The following is a 13743-nucleotide window of genomic DNA, read 5'->3' as shown; positions in this document are numbered from 1 at the left end:
ACACCCACACCCAGTCAACAGAACTGGGTTTAATCCATCACTTTTCTTTAGCCGACTTTGCCTCCCCAGTTCAGACATGGTCATATGCAAATCAGTCTGACCCTGTGCCTCATGGGAACAGTCGAGTCCGAACTGCCAAGCCATGCCTTCACTGGACCGGTTTCAAGCTTCCTAGGACCGGTTTCTGGCATTACAGCCGTCTTCAGCCAGGCTTGCTTGAATCCAGTGGCAAAGTGAGCAAGGGACTCACATCTGAGCATACCCTGCCAACTTATGAGCAACAAAGCGGTACAAAAGGGGGTGGTGATGAACGGAACATCTGAACCAATAAAAAACTCACACACAGTCAACAGATCTGGGTTTAATCCATCACCGTTCTTTTGCCCACTCTGCCACCCCAGTACAGACATAGTCATATGCAAATCAGTCGGAGCCTGTGCCTCCTGGAAACAGTCGAGCCCGAACTGCCAAACCATGCCTTCCCTGGACCGGAAACAAGCTTCCTAGGACTGGTTTCTAGTATTACAGCCGCCTTCAGCCAGGCTTGCTTGTATCTAGTGGCAAAGTGAGAAAGGGACTCACGTCTGAGCATACCCTGCCAACTTATGGCGAACACAGCGGTACAAAAGGGGGTGGTGAAGGACAGAATCAAACACTCACACCCAGTCAAAATATCTGGGTTTAATCCATCACCGTTCTTTAGCCCACTCTGCCACCCTAAGTTCAGACATGGTCATATGCAAATCAGTCTGACCCTGTGCCTCATGGGAACAGTCCAGTTTGAACTGCCAAGTCATACCTTCCCTGGACAGGATTCAAGCTTCCTAGAACCGGTTCACGGCATTACAGCTGTCTTCAGCCAGGCTTGCTTGAATCCAGTGGCAAAGTGAGAAAGGGACTCATGTCTGAGCATACGCTGCCATCTCATGGCAAACAAAGCGGTACAAAAGGGGGAGGTGATGGACGGAGCATCTGAACCAATCAAACACTCACACCCAGTCAACAGATCTCGGTTTAATCCATCACCGTTCTTTAGCCCACTCTGCCACCCCAGTTCAGATATGGTCATATGCAAATCAGTCTGACCCTGTGCCTCAGGGGAACCGTCCAGCCGGAACTGCCAAGCCATGCCTTCCCTGGACAGGATTCAAGCTTTCTAGGACCGGTTTCTGGCATTACAGCCATCTTCAGCCAGGCTTGCTTGAATCCAGTGGAAAAAGCGAGCAAGGGACTCACGTCTGAGCATACCCTGCCAACTTATGGCGAGCAAAGCGATACAAAAGAGAGTGGTGATGGTCGGAGCATCTGAACTAATCAAACACTTACGCCCAGTCAACAGATCTGGGTTTAATCTATCACTGTTCTTTAGCCCACTCTGCCACCCCAGTTCAGATATGGTCATAAGCAAATCAGTCTGACCCTGTGCCTCAGGGGAACAGTCCAGCCCGAACTGTAAAGCCATGCCTTCCCTGGACCGGATTCAAGCTTTCTAGGACCGGTTTCTGGCATTACAGCCATCTTCAGCCAGGCTTGATTGAATCCAGTGGGAAAAACGAGCAAGGGACTCACATCTGAGCATACTCTGCCAACGTATGGTGAACAAAGCGGTACAAAAGGGGTTGGTGAAGGACGGAGCATCTGAAACAATTAAACACCCACACCCAGTCAACAGAACTGGGTTTAATCCATCACTTTTCTTTAGCCGACTTTGCCTCCCCAGTTCAGACATGGTCATATGCAAATCAGTCTGACCCTGTGCCTCATGGGAACAGTCGAGTCCGAACTGCCAAGCCATGCCTTCACTGGACCGGTTTCAAGCTTCCTAGGACCGGTTTCTGGCATTACAGCCATCTTCAGCCAGGCTTGCTTGAATCCAGTAGCAAAGTGAGCAAGGGACTCACATCTGAGCATACCCTGCCAACTTATGGAGAACAAAGCGGTACAAAAGGGAGTGTTGATGGACGGAGCATCTGAACCAATCAAATACTCACACCCAGTCAACAGATCTGGGTTTAATCCATCACCGTTCTTTAGCCCTCTCTGCCACCCCAGTTCAGACATGGTCATATGCAAATCAGTCTGACCCTGTGCCTCATGGGAACAGTCCAGCCCGAACTGCCAAGCCATGCGTTCCCTGTACCGGATTCAAGCTTCCTAGGACCGGTTTCTGGCATTAGAGCCGTCTTCAGCCAGGCTTGCTTGTATCCAGTGGCAAAGTGAGCAAGGGACTCACGTCTTAGCATACCCTGCCAACTTAGGGCGAACAAAGTGGTACAAAAGGGGGTGTGATGGACTGAGCATCTGAACCAATCAAACACTCAAACCCAGTCAACAGATCTGGGTTTAATCCATCACCGTTCTTTAGCCCACTCTGCCACCCCAGTTCAGACATGGTCATATGCAAATCAGTCTGACCCTGTGCCTCATGGGAACAGTCCAGCCCGAACTGCCAAGCCATGCCTTCCGTGGACCGGATTCAAGCTTCCTAGGACCGGTTTCTGGCATTAGAGCCGTCTTCAGCCAGGCTTGCTTGAATCCAGTGGCAAAGTGAGCAAGGGACTCACGTCTGAGCATACGCTGCCAACTCATGGCAAACAAAGCGGTACAAAAGGGGAAGGTGATGGACGGAGCATCTGAACCAATCAAACACTCACACCCAGTCAACAGATCTGGGTTTAATCCATCACCGTTCTTTACCCCACTCTGCCACCCCAGTTCTGATATGGTGATATGCAAATCAGTCTGACCCTTTGTCTCAGGGGAACAGTCCAGCCCGAACTGCCAAGCCATGCCTTCCCTGGACCGGATTCAAGCTTTCTAGGACCGGTTTCTGGCATTACAGCCATCTTCAGCCAGGCTTGCTTGAATCCAGTGGAAAAAGCGAGCAAGGGACTCACGTCTGAGCATACCCTGCCAACTTATGGCGAGCAAAGCGGTACAAAAGAGGGTGGTGATGGACGGAGCATCTGAACTAATCAAATACGTACGCCCAGTCAACAGATCTGGGTTTAATCCATCACCGTTCTTTAGCCCACTCTGCCACCCCAGTTCAGACATGGTCATATGCAAATCAGTCTGACCTTGTGCCTCATGGGAACAGTCCAGTCGAACGGCCAAGCCATGCCTTCTCGGTACCTGATTCAGGCTTCCTAGGACCGGTTTCTGGCATTACAGCCGTCTTCAGCCAGGCTTGCTTGAATCCAGTGGCAAAGTGAGCAAGGGACTCACGTCTGAGCATACCCTGTCAACTTATGGAGAACAAAGCGGTACAAAAGGGGGTGGTGATGAACGGAGAATCTGAACCATTCAAACACTCACACCCAGTCAACAGATCTGGGTTTAATCCATTACCATTCTTTAGCCCACTCTGCCACCCCAGTTCAGATATGGTCATATGCAAATCAGTCTGACCCTGTGCCTCAGGGGAACAGTCCAGCCCGAACTGTAAAGCCATGCCTTCCCTGGACCGGATTCAAGCTTTCTAGGACCGGTTTCTGGCATTACAGCCATCTTCAGCCAGGCTTGATTGAATCCAGTGGGAAAAACGAGCAAGGGACTCACGTCTGAGCATACCCTGCCAACGTATGGCGAACAAAGCGGTACAAAAGGGGTTAGTGAAGGACGGAGCATCTGAAACAATCAAACACCCACACCCAGTCAACAGTACTGGGTTTAATCCATCACTTTTCTTTAGCCGACTTTGCCTCCCCAGTTCAGACATGGTCATATGCAAATCAGTCTGACCCTGTGCCTCATGGGAACAGTCGAGTCTGAACTGCCAAGCCATGCCTTCACTGGACTGGTTTCAAGCTTCCTAGGACCGGTTTCTGGCATTACAGCCGTCTTCAGCCAGGCTTGTTTGAATCCAGTGGCAAAGTGAGCAAGGGACTCACATCTGAGCATACCCTGCCAACTTATGGGGAACAAAGCGGTACAAAAGGGGGTGGTAATGAACGGAACATCTGAACCAATCAAACACTCACACCCAGTCAACAGATGTGGGTTTAATCCATCGCGTTCTTTAGCCCACTCTGCCACCCCAGTTCAGACATAGTCATTTGCAAATCAGTCGGACCCTGTGCCTCCTGGAAACAGTTGAGCCCGAACTGCCAAGCCATGCCTTCCCTGGATCGGAAACAAGCTTTCTTAGGACCGGTTTCTAGTATTACAGCCGTCTTCAGCCAGGCTTGCTTGTATCCAGTGGCAAAGTGAGCATGGGACTCACGTGAGAGCATACCCTGCCAACTTATGGCAAACAAAGCGGTACAAAAGGGGGTGGTGATGGAAGGAACATCTGAACCAATCAAACACTCACACACAGTCATCAGATCTGGGTTTAATCCATCACTGTTCTTTAGCCCACTCTGCCACCCCAATTCAGACATGGTCATATGCAAATCAGTCTGACCCTGTGCCTCTTGGGAATAGTCCAGCCCAAACTGCCAAGCCATGCCTTCCCTGGACCGGATTCAAGCTTCCTAGGACCGGTTTCTTGCATTACAGCCGTCTTCAGCCAGGCTTGCTTGAATCCAGTGGCAAAGTGAGCAAGCGACTCATGTCTGAGCATACACTGCCAACTTATGGTGAACACAGCGGTACAAAAGGGGGTGGTGAAGGACAGAGCATCTGAACGAATCAAACACTCACACCCAGTCAACATATCTGTGTTTAATCCATCACTGTTCTTTAGCCCACTCTGCCACCCTAAGTTCAGACATGGTCATATGCAAATCAGTCTGACCCTGTGCCTCATGGGAACAGTCCAGTCCGAACTGCCAAGCCATACCTTCCCTGGACAGGATTCAAGCTTCCTAGGACCGGTTCTCAGCATTACAGCCGTCTTCAGCCAGGCTTGCTTGAATCCAGTGGCAAAGTGAGCAAGGGACTCACGTCTAAGCATACGCTGCCAACTTAAGGCGAACAAAGTGGTACAAAAGGGGGTGTTGATGGACGGAGCATCTGAACCAATCAAACACTCAAACCCAGTCAACAGATCTGGGTTTAATCCATCACCGTTCTTTAGCCCACTCTGCCACCCCAGTTCAGACATGGTCATATGCAAATCAGTCTGACCCTGTGCCTCATGGGAACAGTCCAGCCCGAACTGCCAAGCCATGCCTTCCGTGGACCGGATTCAAGATTCCTAGGACCGGTTTCTGGCATTGGAGCCGTCTTCAGACAGGCTTGCTTGTATCCAGTGGCAAACTGAGCAAGGGACTCACGTCTGAGCATACCCTGCCAACTTATGGCGAACAAAGCGGTACAAAAGGGGGTGGTGGTGGACGGAACATCTGAACCAATCAAACACTCACACCCAGTCAAAAGATCTGGGTTTAATCCATCACTGTTCTTTAGTCCACTCTGCCACCCCAGTTCAGACATAGTCATATGCAAATCAGTCGGACCCTGTGCCTCCTGGAAACAGTTGAGCCCGAACTGCCAAGCCATGCCTTCCCTGGACCGGAAACAAGCTTTCTTAGGACCGGTTTCTAGTATTACAGCCGTCTTCAGCCAGGCTTGCTTGTATCCAATGGCAAAGTGAGCATGGGACTCACGTCTGAGCATACCCTGCCAACTTATGGCGAACAAAGCGGTACAAAAGGGGGTGGTGATGGAAAGAACATCTGAACCAATCAAACACTCACACACAGTCATCGGATCTGGGTTTAATCCATCACTGTTCTTTAGCCCACTCTGCCACCCCAGTTCAGACATGGTCATATGCAAATCAGACTGACCCTGTGCCTCTTGGGAATAGTCCAGCCCAAACTGCCAAGCCATGCCTTCCCTGGACCGGATTCAAGCTTCCTAGGACCGGTTACTTGCATTACAGCCGTCTTCAGCCAGGCTTGCTTGAATCCAGTGGCAAAGTGAGCAAGCGACTCATGTCTGAGCATACCCTGCCAACTTATGGTGAACACAGCGGTACAAAAGAGGGTGGTGAAGGACAGAGCATCTGAACGAATCAAACACTCACACCCAGTCAACATATCTGTGTTTAATCCATCACTGTTCTTTAGCCCACTCTGCCACCCTAAGTTCAGACATGGTCTTATGCAAATCAGTCTGACCCTGTGCCTCATGGGAACAGTCCAGTCCGAACTGCCAAGCCATACCTTCCCTGGACAGGATTCAAGCTTCCTAGGACCGGTTCTCAGCATTACAGCCGTCTTCAGCCAGGCTTGCTTGAATCCAGTGGCAAAGTGAGCAAGGGACTCACGTCTGAGCATACGCTGCCAACTTAAGGCGAACAAAGTGGTACAAAAGGGGGTGGTGATGGACGGAGCATCTGAACCAATCAAACACTCAAACCCAATCAACAGATCTGGGTTTAATCCATCACCGTTCTTTAGCCCACTCTGCCACCCCAGTTCAGACATGGTCATATGCAAATCAGTCTGACCCTGTGCCTCATGGGAACAGTCCAGCCCGAACTGCCAACCCATGCCTTCCGTGGACCGGATTCAAGCTTCCTAGGACCGGTTTCTGGCATTAGAGCCGTCTTCAGCCAGGCTTGCTTGTATCCAGTGGCAAACTGAGCAAGGGACTCACGTCTGAGCATACCCTGCCAACTTATGGCGAACAAAGCGGTACAAAAGGGTGTGGTGGTGGACGGAACATCTGAACCAATCAAACACTCACACCCAGTCAAAAGATCTGGGTTTAATCCATCACTGCTCTTTAGTCCACTCTGCCACCCCAGTTCAGACATGGTCATATGCAAATCAGTCTGACCCTGTGCCTCATGGGAACAGTCCAGTCCGAACTGCCAAGCCATACCTTCCCTGGACAGGATTCAAGCTTCCTAGAACCGGTTCACGGCATTACTGCTGTCTTCAGCCAGGCTTGCTTGAATCCAGTGGCAAAGTGAGCAAGGGACTCACGTCTGAGCATACGCTGCCAACTCATGGCAAACAAAGCGGTACAAAAGAGGGTGGTGATGGACGGAGCATCTGAACTAATCAAACACTTACGCCCAGTCAACAGATCTAGGTTTAATCCATCACCGTTCTTTAGCCCACTCTGCCACCCCAGTTCAGACATGGTCATATGCAAATCAGTCTGACCCTGTGTCTCAGGGGAACAGTCCAGCCCGAACTGCAAAGCCATGCCTTCCCTGGACCGGATTCAAGCTTTCTAGGACCGGTTTCTGGCATTACAGCCATCTTCAGCCAGGCTTGCTTGAATCCAGTGGAAAAAGCGAGCAAGGGACTCACGTCTGAGCATACCCTGCCAACTTATGGCGAGCAAAGCGGTACAAAAGAGGGTGGTGATGGACGGAGCATCTGAACTAATCAAACACTTACGCCCAGTCAACAGATCTAGGTTTAATCCATCACCGTTCTTTAGCCCACTCTGCCACCCCAGTTCAGACATGGTCATATGCAAATCAGTCTGACCTTGTGCCTCATGGGAACAGTCCAGTCGAACTGCCAGGCAATGCCTTCTCTGTACCTGATTCAGGCTTCCTAGGACCGGTTTCTGGCATTACAGCCGTCTTCAGCCAGGCTTGCTTGAATCCAGTGGCAAAGTGAGCAAGGGACTCACGTCTGAGCATACCCTGCCAACTTATAGCGAACAAAGTGGTACAAAAGGGGGTGGTGATGAACTGAGCATCTGAACCATTCAAACACTCACACCCAGTCAACAGATCTGGGTTTAATCCATTACCATTCTTTAGCCCACTCTGCCACCCCAGTTCAGATATGGTCATATGCAAATCAGTCTGACCCTGTGCCTCAGGGGAACAGTCCAGCCCGAACTGTAAAGCCATGCCTTCCCTGGACCGGATTCAAGCTTTCTAGGACCGGTTTCTGGCATTACAGCCATCTTCAGCCAGGCTTGATTGAATCCAGTGGGAAAAACGAGCAAGGGACTCACGTCTGAGCATACCCTGCCAACGTATGGCGAACAAAGCGGTACAAAAGGGGTTAGTGAAGGACGGAGCATCTGAAACAATCAAACACCCACACCCAGTCAACAGAACTGGGTTTAATCCATCACTTTTCTTTAGCCGACTTTGCCTCCCCAGTTCAGACATGGTCATATGCAAATCAGTCTGACCCTGTGCCTCAGGGGAACAGTCCAGCCCGAACTGTAAAGCCATGCCTTCACTGGACCGGTTTCAAGCTTCCTAGTACCGGTTTCTGGCATTGCAGCCGTCTTCAGCCAGGCTTGTTTGAATCCAGTGGCAAAGTGAGCAAGGGACTCAAATCTGAGCATACCCTGCCAACTTATGGAGAACAAAGCGGTACAAAAGGGGGTGGTAATGAACGGAACATCTGAACCAATCAAACACTCACACCCAGTCAACAGATCTGGGTTTAATCCATCGCGTTCTTTAGCCCACTCTGCCACCCCAGGTCAGACATAGTCATATGCAAATCAGTCGGACCCTGTGCCTCCTGGAAACAGTTGAGCCCGAACTGCCAAGCCATGCCTTCCCTGGACCGGAAACAAGCTTTCTTAGGACCGGTTTCTAGTATTACAGCCGTCTTCAGCCAGGCTTGCTTGTATCCAGTGGCAAAGTGAGCATGGGACTCACGTCTGAGCATACCCTGCCAACTTATGGCGAACAAAGCGGTACAAAAGGGGGTGGTGATGGAAAGAACCTCTGAACCAATCAAACACTCACACACAGTCATCGGATCTGGGTTTAATCCATCGCGTTCTTTAGCCCACTCTGCCACCCCAGTTCAGACATGGTCATATGCAAATCAGTCTGACCCTGTGCCTCTTGGGAATAGTCCAGCCCAAAGTGCCAAGCCATGCCTTCCCTGGACCGGATTCAAGCTTCCTAGGACCGGTTTCTTGCATTACAGCCGTCTTCAGCCAGGCTTGCTTGAATCCAGTGGCAAAGTGAGCAAGCGACTCACATCTGAGCATACCCTGCAAACTTATGGCGAACACAGCGGTACAACAGGGGGTGGTGAAGGACAGAGCATCTGAACGAATCAAACACTCACACCCAGTCAACATATCTGGGTTTAATCCATCACCGTTCTTTAGCCCACTCTGCCACCCTAAGTTCAGACATGGTCATATGAAAATCAGTCTGAACCTGTGCCTTATGGGAACAGTCCAGTCCGAACTGCCAAGCCATGCCTTCCCTGTACCTGATTCAGGCTTCCTAGGACCGGTTTCTGGCATTACAGCCATTTTCAGCCAGGCTTGCTTGAATGAGGTGGCAAAGTGAGCAAGGGACTCACGTCTGAGAATACCCTGCCAACTCATGGCGAACAAAGTGGTACAAAAAGGGGTGGTGATGGACGGAGCATCTGAACCATTCAAACACTCACACCCAGTCAACAGATCTGGGTTTAATCCATCATCGTTCTTTAGCCCACTCTGCCACCCCAGTTCAGACATGGTCATATGCAAATCAGTCTGACCCTGTGCCTCTTGGGAACAGTCCAGCCCGAACTGCCATGCCTTCCATGGACCGGATTCAAGCTTTCTAGGACCGGTTTCTGGCATTACAGCCATCTTCAGCCAGGCTTGCTTGAATCCAGTGGCAAAGTGAGCAAGGGACTCACGTCTGAGCATACCCTGCCAACTTATGGCGAACAAAGCTGTACAAAAGGGGGAGGTGATGGACAGAGCATCTGAACCAATCAAACACTCACACCCAGTCAACAGATCTGGGTTTAATCCATCACTTTCTTTAGTCCGCTCTGCCACCCCAGTTCAGACATGGTCATATGCAAATCAGTCTGACCCTGTGCCTCATGGGAACAGTCCAGCCCGAATCAATCAATCAATCAATCATCAGCATTTGTATAGCGCGCTACTCTCCCGGAGGGTCTCAAGACGCTGGTGGGGAGCTGTCCGTTACTGCTCTAAGAGCCAAGTCTTCAGGAGCTTCCTGAAGGAGAGATGATCCTGGGTCAGCCGGAGGTGCGTCGGGATTGAGTTCCATGTCTTGGCTGCCAGGTAGGAGAAGGATCTTCCCCTGGCAGTGGCTTTGCGGATGTGTGGTATGGCGGCGAGGTCGAGGCTGGCCGATCGTAGCTGGCGAGTGGGCGCGTAGAAGGTCAGACGGTTGTTGAGGTACTTGGGTCCCAGGTCGTGGAGAGCCTTGTGTGCATGGGTGAGGAGTCTGAATGTGATCCTCTTGCTGACGGGGAGCAGGTGCAGGTCTCTCAGGTGGCTGGAGATGTGGCTGTGTCGGGGGATGTCCAGGACGAGTCGTGCGGAGGCGTTCTGGATGCGCTGGATTCTTTTATGAAGTTTGGCTGTGGTTCCGGCGTAGAGGGTGTTTTCGTAGTCTAGCCGGCTGGTGACGAGTGCCTGGGTGATCGTCTTCCTGGTTTCGGTGGGGATCTATCGGAAGATCTTGCGGAGCATGCGCAGGGTGTTGAAGCATGATGATGAGACGGCGTTGACTTGTCTGGTCATCGAGAGGGAGGAGTCCAGGATGAAGCCCAGGTTACGTGCGCGGTCCGTTGGTATGGGATTGTTGCCCAGGGCAGGGGGCCACCAGGAGTCGTCCCAGGCGGAGGGTGATGATCCCAGGATGAGGATTTCCATATTGTCTGAGTTCAGTTTCAGGCGGCTGTTCTTCATCCATTGGACGACGTCTTTCATCCCTTCGTGTAGGCTGGTTCTGGCTGTGGTGGGGTCGTTGGTGAGGGAGAGGATCAGCTTGGTTTCGTCGGTGTAGTAGATGATGTTGAGGTTGTGTTTGCCTGTGATGGCTGCAAGAGGGCTCATGTAGACGTTGAAGAGGGTTGGGCTAAGTGAAGATTCTTGTGGTACTCCGCAGATGACTTCGGTGGTCTCGGATCTGAACGGGGGGAGGCGGACTCTCTGGGTTCTTCCGGTGAGGAATAAATGATCCACTCCAGTGCCTTCTCTTGGATTCGGATGTTTTTGAGGCGCTGTACTAGGGTGCGGTGGTAGACAGTGTCGAACGCTGCAAAGAGGCCCAGGAAGATGAGGGCCGCTGTTTCCCCGTTGTCGAGCAGAGATCAGATGTCGTCAGTGGCTGCGATGAAGGGCGGTCTCGGTGCTGTGGTTGGCTCGGAAACCAGACTGCAAGGGGTCAAGGGATCCATTCATCTCAAGGAAGGCGGCAAGCTGTCTGTTGAAGGTCTTCTCGATGACTTTGGCAGGGAAGGGGAGGAGCAAGATGGGGCGGTAGTTCTTGAGGTCGGTGGGGTCCGCTGTTGGTTTCTTAAGGAGGGCACTGAGCTCGGTGTGCTTCCAGATCTCCGGGAAGGTGGTGGTGTTGAAGGAGGTGTTGATGATGTCCCGGAGTTGGGGAGCGATGATGGAGTCGGCCTTGTTGAAGATGTGGTAGGGGCAGGGGTCCGTTGGTGATCTGGAGTGGATGGTGTTCCTCATGCGGGTGGTGTCTTCGGTTCTGACCAGGGTCCAGGCGCAGGTAGTGGTGGTGGGGGGCGTTGGTTTGGTGGTTGGGTGCGTTGTTGGTGCGCCAAAGCTGTTGTGTATATCGGCGATCTTGCGGTGGAAGAACGAGGCGAGTGAGTCGCAGAGGTCTTGCGAGGGAGTGATGTCGTTGTATCCGGCGCTGGGGTTGGAGAACTCTTTGACGATGCTGAAGAGTTCCTTGCTGTTGTGGGAATTGTTGTCCAGTCGATCTTTGAATGCTGTCTTCTTGGTGGGGCGGATCAGCTGGGGGTGTTTGCGGGTGGCGTTCTTGAGGGCCGTCATGTTGTCTATGGTCTGGTCGTGGCGCCAGGCTTTCTCGAGGGTGCGGCAGTTCCTCTTGGAGATCTTGAGTTTGTTGGTGAACCAGGGGGCTCTCTTGCTGCCAGGCCTGCTGGGAGGGTTCTTCAGTGGTGCGAGGTCATCTGCACAGTTGGTGAGCCACTGTGTGAGGTTGTTGGCTGCTTCATTGGGGTCCATTGTACTGGTGGGAGGATTCTTGCAGAGGGAGGTGGCGAGCTGCTCGGCGGTGATCTTGCTCCAGCTCCTGCGAGGAATCTGTTGCGGGTGGTGGTGGGTCGTGGGTCTTCTGAAGCTGAAGTAGATGCATCTGTGGTCAGTCCAATGGAGTCCGGTGGAGTGGCTGAAGGAGATGTGTTTGCTGGAGGAGAAGACGGGGTCAAGCGTGTGGCCGGCGTAGTGGGTGGGGGTGTTCACCAGTTGCTTGAGTCCGAGGTTAGCAGGGTTGTCCAGCAGGGTGGTGGTGTTGCTGTCCTTGTTGTTCTTTAGGTGGAAGTTGAGGTCCCCTAGGAGGATGTAGTCAGCGGAGAGGAGAGAGTGCGGGCTGATGAAGTCAGCGATGTCTTCGCTGAATTGGGTGCGTGGTCCCGGGGGACTGCCAAGCCATGCCTTCCCTGTACCTGATTCAAGCTTCCTGGGACCGGTTTCTGGCATTACAGCTGTCTTCAGCCAGGCTTGCTTGAATCCAGTGGCAAAGTGAGCAAGGGACTCACGTCTGAGCATACCCTGCCAACTTATGGCGAACACAGCGGTACAAAAGGGGGTGGTGAAGGACAGAATCAAACACTCACACCCAGTCAACAGATCTGGGTTTAATCCATCACTGTTCTTTAGCCCACTCTGCCACCCCAGTTCAGACATGGTCATATGCAAATCAGTCTGAGCCTGTGCCTCATGGGAACAGTCCAGCCCGAACTGCCAAGCCATGCCTTCCTTGACCGGATTCAAGCTTCCTAGGACCAGTTTCAGGCATTACAGCCGTCTTCAGCCAGGCTTGCTTGAATCCAGTGGCAAAGTGAGCAAGGGACTCACGTCTGAGCATACCCTGCCACACTTATGGCGGCCAAAAGCAGTACAAAGGGGCTAGTGATGGACGGAGTATCTGAATCAATCAAACACTCTCACCCAGTCAAAAGATCTGGGTTTAATCCATCACCGTTCTTTAGCCCACTCTGCCACCCCAGTTCAGACATGGCTATGTGCAAATCAGTCTGACCCTGTGCCTCATGGGAACAGTCAAGTCCGAACTGCCAAGCCATGCCTTCACTGGACCGGTTTCAAGCTTCCTAGGATTGGTTTCTAGCATTACAGCCGTCTTCAGCCAGGCTTGCTTGAATCCAGTGGCAAAGTGAGCAAGAGACTAACGTCTGAGCATACCCTGCCAACTTATGGCGAACAAAGCGGTACAAAAGGGGGTGGTGATAGATGGAACATCTGAACCAATCAAACACTCACACCCAGTCAACAGATCTGGGTTTAATCCATCACTGTTCTTTAGCCCACTCTGCCACCCCAGTTCAGACATGGTCATATGCAAATCAGTCTGAGCCTGTGCCTCATGGGAACAGTCCAGCCCGAACTGCCAAGCCATGCCTTCCTTGACCGGATTCAAGCTTCCTAGGACCAGTTTCTGGCATTACAGCCGTCTTCAGCCAGGCTTGCTTGAATCCAGTGGCAAAGTGAGCAAGGGACTCACGTCTGAGCATACCCAGCCAAATTATGGCAAACAAAGCAGTACAAAAGGGGGTGGTGATGGACGGAGCATCTGAACCAATCAAACACTCACACCCAGTCAACAGATCTGGGTTTAATCCATCACCGTTCTTTTGCCCACTCTGCCACCCCAGTTCAGACATGGTCATAAGCAAATCAGTCTGACCCTGTGACTCATGGGAACAGTCCAGCCCGAACTGCCAAGCCATGCCTTCCCTAGACCGGATTCAAGCTTCCTAGGACCGGTTTCTGGCATTACAGTCTTCTTCAGCCAGGCTTGCTTGAATCCAGTGGCAAAGTGAGCAAGGGACTCACGTCTGAGCATACCCTGCCAACTTG

Source organism: Lissotriton vulgaris, chromosome 3_1 (assembly GCF_964263255.1).
Source record: "Lissotriton vulgaris chromosome 3_1, aLisVul1.2, whole genome shotgun sequence".
Classification (NCBI taxonomy): Eukaryota; Metazoa; Chordata; class Amphibia; order Caudata; family Salamandridae; genus Lissotriton; species Lissotriton vulgaris.
This window is presented reverse-complemented; position numbering follows the sequence as displayed.